Here is a 6,598-nt window from a genome sequence, read left to right as displayed (position 1 = left end):
ATTAATATTATGTGCTTTTGAACTTTATATAAATGGGAACATTCATAACTCCTTTGTATCTGGCTTCTTTCATTCAACATTATATTTATGAGATTCACCACTATTGTTAGGTGAGGTTATGGTCCAGTTATTCTCATTGTTCTATGGGGTTCCATCATGACTATACCATTATTTGTTTATCCATTCTACTGCTTTGGATATTTGTATTACATCCAGTTTCCAGTGCTTATAAGTAGTACTGCCATGGACATTCTAGAATGTACATTTGTTTTCGTGAATAATAAAAAAAATCACTGCCATCAAATTGGTCCCAACTCATAGCGACCCCTCCTCAGGTTTCTGAGGCAGTAACCCTACAGAAGTAGATTGCCCAGTCTTCCTTCTGAAGAGTGGCTGGTGGGAGTGAACCGTCAGCCTACTGGTTACCAGTCAAATGACACCAGAGATATATGATGCATTTTTGCTGAATATGTACCTAAGAATGGAATTGCCAAGTCATAGAACATGTATAGTGAATATAGCATGGACTGTCAAAAGAACGAGCAAATCAGTGTCAGATAAAAATACAACCAGAATACTCTTTGAAGCAAGGAAAGGAGTCTTAAGCTTGCTTCCTTAGGACACATCATCAGGAAAGGCCAATTGCTAATATTGGAGCTGGAAAAGTAGAGGGTCAATGAAAATGAGAGAAACTGTCAATGAGATAGATTGACACAATAGCCACAACAATGGACACAAACACACCAATGATTGTGAAGATGACACAGGGCCTTTATAAGGTCCCCATGACTTGGAGTTGACTCAGCAACTAACAACAACAAAAAGCATATGTGTGCTCAGCTTTAGTAGATACTGTCAAACATTTTTCAAAAGTGGTCATACCAGCTTACACTCCCATCAACATTTTATATTTCCAGTTGCTTTATATCCTCTTCAACACTTGGTAACATATTTTCTTTTCCTCTTTTTTTTTTTTTTTTGGTCTCTTTTGATGGATATGGGATATGAAGTGTATATGTAGAACCAAATTCCCTGGTGTGTACTTCCCAATTATTGATTCTTCTTGAATGTAGCCAAACGAATTCCTCAATATAAAGACCCAGATGGATTTGTATCTCTTAGAAGTTAAATATATTCATAAGAGATTTGATGTCTTAGACTGAGTTCGCTAGAGAAGCAAAACCAGTGATGTGTGTGTGTGTGTTTATATATATGTATATATAAAACCAAAAAAAACCCAAACTCACTGCTATTGAGTCAGATCCAACACATAGCAACCCGTGAGGTGGTATCACTACGGAAGTAGATTGCCCAACCTTCCTTCCGAGGAGAGGCTGGTGGGTTTGAACTGCCAGCATTCTGGTTAGCAGTCAAATGCCTTAGGCACCACACCACCAGAGCTCCCCCATATGTATGTATGTGTGTGTGTGTCTGTGTGTGTGTATATATATACACACACATACTCTCTCTCACTACATGTTTATACATATACATATTTATATATGTATAAACATATAGTGAAAGAGAGATTTATCTGAAGGAAATGGTTCACGTGGCTTCAGAGGTTGGCAAGGCTCAAGGCCGTTGCTCAGACATCAAGTTAGAGGCTTCCCCTGACTCATGTAGCTGCAAGGGCTCATGCACCCAAGATTGGCAGGAAATAAAGCAGGCTGCTGGCTGCAGAGGCTGACAAATCCAAGATTGGCAGGTAAAATGGCAGGCTGCTGCCCACAGGCTGAGAAGGCTAACCATCCCAAGATCATCAGGCAGTACAGCAGGCCACTGGTTCAAGTATGAACAACTGGAGAACAGATGATATGAGCCAGATGCAGGATCTAGAGCAAGCAAAAGGCCCAAGAGCTTTGCCAGAACATCCACACGTATTGGGAGTAGGCCACGTCCCTGAGGAAACTCCCTTTCAACTGATTGATGGCTCATAGCAGACATCATCATGAAAGTGATTACATTATATCAGATCTCATCATGAGGGATGATTACATCACAACTGAAAAACCACTGAGAATCAAGTTGACATACAACCTTAACCCTCACATTTGGATTATAGAAAATGCTTTTCCTTGTTTCCAGGGTTGTATGTTCTGAATGCAAGAGCAAAAACAAAACCAAAAGACAGATAGAAGGGTAGTCCATGCAGGAACTTTTCCTTTCCCTCCTGAGCTGCCTTATTAATAAGATATCTGTAAGAAAAAGGTCAGTGCTCATATATTTCTCCTAAAGCAAATATTGTCACTTCGGATACCTGGCTACAATAGCATAACATATGGACCTTTTAATTTGATCTGCACATGCTGGAACAGAGAAGATTATCACTGGAAATCTGCAGCCAATATTAGTGGCTTTTCTTATAATTGATCTTGAAGGAAAGACCATTTATTGATAGACCATTCCTCTAGAGGCAGTCATGTTAATTGAAGTAGAAAGAATGCGTTCTGACCAAATCTCAGACTAAGATACAAATCTAGGGGATTTCATAAATCTCTACTCTAGAGATCAATGTGTAAAATGTGTTTGATTGGTTTTCTGTTATTATCACATTGGCCTGGAGCTTTTGAATTCCACAGAACAATTTTTACATTCACATTAATCATTGACCAGCTATTTCAAAACATTAGCATACTTGAGTTGGTGCATTAGAGCATTAGGATCAAGAGAGATTAAGGATTAGTGTTTTAGGATTGAGAGAGAGTAAGGGATCCTGAAAATCTGTGAGTGAGTTTCTGTCATCTGTGGACTTACTCATCAGTTGATTTGAAAGACAAATTCAAGAATGGCAGGTAATATGGCAAGATTTCCCAACATTGCTTGAGTATTCATTCATTCATTTATATAAACTGAAATGGGATTATGCATTGGGGCAAACATGGGCTTCATCCTGCCACTGGGAGTAAGAAGAACAGTAAAGAAACTACAAACAGTATGGAGGAATGGACACTGGGAAGAGGTAACTATGGGGAGGAAGTGGGAGGGGAGCTGTTGCATTGTAAATTTTGGTCAATGACATGAGACAAAGTATATGTGAACTGCTGTATGAAAAGTGAATTTGCTCTGTAAATCATCACCCAAATCAAAATAAAATAAAAAAAAAATCCATTATGCTGAGTGAAATAAGTCAAACACAAAATATTATATGATCTCACTTATTAAAATGTCTAGAATAGGTGAATGTATATAAAAATATATTAGCTGTTCTCAGGGGCAGTGGTAGGAAGAAATGGGGAATTACTTCTTATGGAATACTGAGTGTAGTTAAGGGTGATAGATAAAAAGCTGTAAAGAGTTAGTGGTATTTGTTGTTCAACATGGTAACTATAACTAATGTCACTGAATTGTACACTTAAAGAAGGTTAAAATGATAAATATTTTGTTATATATATTGCTACAATAATTTTTTTTTATTAAAAAAAAAAGAAACTACAAACAAAAAACATGATCCTGTCAATGAGGAAGCAAAAGAAATGAAAACTGGAAAGAGGTTATCTGAAAACTTAAGAATTATGCTATGCTATTAGTATTTCTTCAAAGTTAAACCCAAAACAAACTAAACCACTGCCATAAAGTCTATTCCAACTCATGGTGACCTTGTAGGACAGAGAACTGCCCCATAAGGTTTCCAAGGTTGTAAATCTTTACAGAAGCAGACTACCTCATCTTTTTTCCAGGCGCAGCTAGCAGTTTCAAACAGCCGACCTTTTGGTTAGCAGCCAAATGCCTTCCTGATGTACCACCTTTCTTCAGGGTTAATTAGGTATAATAAGACCTGTGGGAAATTTTGAGTTTAGCAGCAAAGAGTGAATTAAGGACGTAGTAACCCAATTGGTACATGAGATACTTTCTCTTCATAGCTCTTAATTTCACAAATTAAGTACTATAATCTTGTTCCCCAGCCAGACTTTAAATCTATGGAAAGCTGGAAGGCAGGGGCCATTTACTCACTGGATAAAAATTTCTTAAGCACTTGCTAGAAGCTAGGAATGGTAAGATGATGCCCCCTGCTGTCAGGTCTTTCTCAGGCCAGCCACTTGTCTAAATTTTGACTAGTGCCTGCTTTCAGGCTCCTGGAAACTCTATTATTTAAAAATTTTTTGTGTGTGATTTGGGTGAAAGTTTACAGGGCAAATTCATTTTCATACAACAGTTCATATACATTTTTTTTTTCATGGCATTGATTGCAATCCCTGTAATATAACAGCCCTCTTCCACTTCCTCCCAGTGGTTATTTTTTTCCCTGTATCCTTCTTTCCCATACATTTCTGCCCTTTGACCTACTTCCCTGTAAAAATACTGCCCTTCTGATTTCCCGTGATTGATTGTTCTAAGGAGTGTACCTACCTGGTGTAAATGTTCACCTTAGACACCTGTCTATTACTTGGCTGGAAGCCACAGGAGTGAGTTAAATTCCAGACCCAAAGGGTGACTAAGGGGCCATAGTCTCAGAGGTTTCACCAGTGTCTATCAGACCAATAAGGCTGGTCTTTTTTTATTATTTTGAATTTTGTTCCACATTTTTCCCCACTCTATTCAGGATCTCCTATTTTGATCCCTTTCCAAGTAGTTGACAGTGGTAGCCAGGCACCACCTAGTTCTGTTCTCAGCGTCATGTAGTCTGAGCTTTGCAGACTAGTTGGTCTGCTAGTCCCTTGAACTAATTGTTTCTGGGAATTATATTCTTCTTTTCTAGACACATCCTTCTTCCAGGACAGTTTTGTTAATTCTTTTATCAGTCCACGGTACTTTCACTATTCTTCCCCAACACCCCAATTCAAAAGCATTAACTCTTCTTTGGTCTTCCTTATTCATTGTCCAACTCTCATGCATATGAGGTGATTGAAAATACCATGGCTTGGGCCAGGCACACCTTAGTCTTCAAGGAGATATCTTTGTTCTTCAGCACTTGAAAGAGGTCCTTTGCAGCAGATTTGCCCAATGCAATACATCATCTGATGTCTTGACTGCTGCTTCCATTGGTGTTGATTGTAGAACTAAGTAATATGAAGTCTTTGACAACTTCAATCTTTTCTCCATTTATTGTGATGCTGCTTATTGGTTCAATTGTGAAGATTTTTGTTCTCTTTATATTGAGAAGTAATCCATACTGTGGACTGTAGTCTTCAATCATCATCAGTAAGTGCTTCAAGTCATCCTCACTCTCAGCAAGCAAAGTTGTGTCATCTGTGTATCACTGGTTGTTAATGAGTCTTCCTCCAATCCTGATGCCATGCTCTTCTTCATATAGTCCAGCTTCTCAGATTATTTGCTCAGCATACAGATTGAATAAGTGTGTTGAAAGGATACAACCCTGACGCACTCCCTTCCTGATTTTAAACCATGCAGAATTCCCTTGTTCTGTTCAAATGACAGCTTCCTGGTCTATGTACAGGTTCCTCATGAGTACAATTAAGTGCTCTGGAATTCCCTTTCTTCTCAATGTTATCCATAATTTGTTATGATCCACACAATCAAATGCCTTTGCATAACCAATAAAACACAAGTAAACATCCTTCTGGTATTCTTTGCTTTCAGTCAAAATCCATCTGATATCAACAATGATATCTCTCATTCCATGTCATCTTTTGAATCCAGCTTGCATTTCTGGAAGTTCTCTGTCAATATACTGCTAAAACCATTTTTTAATTATCTTCAGTAAGATTCTCTTGCCTGTGATAATAATGATATTGTTTGATAATTTCCACATTCTGTGGAATTACCTTTCTTTGGAATCAGTATACAGCTGTCCTGGAAGAAGTGCAGCCAGAATACTCCTTGGAAGTGAGAATGGCCAGACTTCGTCTCACCTACTTTGGCCATGTTGTCAGAAGGGGCCATTCCCTGGAGAAGGATGTCATGCTTGGTAAGGTGGAGGGTCGGTGAAAAAGAGAAAGGCCCTCAACAAGATGATTGACACAGTAGCTCCAATGATGGGCTCAGGTGTAGCAGGGATAATGGGGCAGTGTTTAGTTCTGTTGTACATAATGTTGTTATGAGTCAGAGATAACTTGACAGCACCTAACAACAACGACAATGACAAATCCTGTATTTTTTCCTTAGCCTTCATGATGCCAATCATTTATTTGAATTCGCACCTACTGCCTTCCTGAACATATGTTCTGCACCACTGACTTTTCTCTCTGCACCTGGAGCTGGTCAAACATTCCTGCCTCCAACTGACCGAGTCAAGTGTCATGTCTATTTCCAGGTGGTCCCTTCTAGGATGCCCCTCCCAACTCCTTTCTGCCTCTATCACGTCATTCATAAATCCTTTCATACCACAAATACTTGCTGAACTTCTGCTTCGCTCCAGGTGCTGTACCAGGTGCTAAAGATCGTCACTAGACGGCTAAGGAAAACACAAGCATGTGAGCAAATATATGCAAGAAAATGTTACAGATGCCTTGATAGATGTGTGCATGAGATATAGTGGAGCATGAAAGAGCAGGTGATCAGTTCTACCATGAGGTTAGAGGTGAGCAAAGACTTCATAAGACTAAACATAAGATAAAGCTGCTTTTTAAATTCCTTCCAAGTTTTGTCATTTTCTAAGTACAAGGTTTACAGGGTTTTTTTTTTTTTTTTTTTTTTT

The sequence above is a fragment of the Orycteropus afer genome, unplaced genomic scaffold, assembly GCF_000298275.1.
Source record: "Orycteropus afer afer isolate SDZICR_OR568_19922 unplaced genomic scaffold, OryAfe1.0 scaffold00010, whole genome shotgun sequence".
In the NCBI taxonomy this organism is placed as follows: domain Eukaryota; kingdom Metazoa; phylum Chordata; class Mammalia; order Tubulidentata; family Orycteropodidae; genus Orycteropus; species Orycteropus afer.
This window is presented reverse-complemented; position numbering follows the sequence as displayed.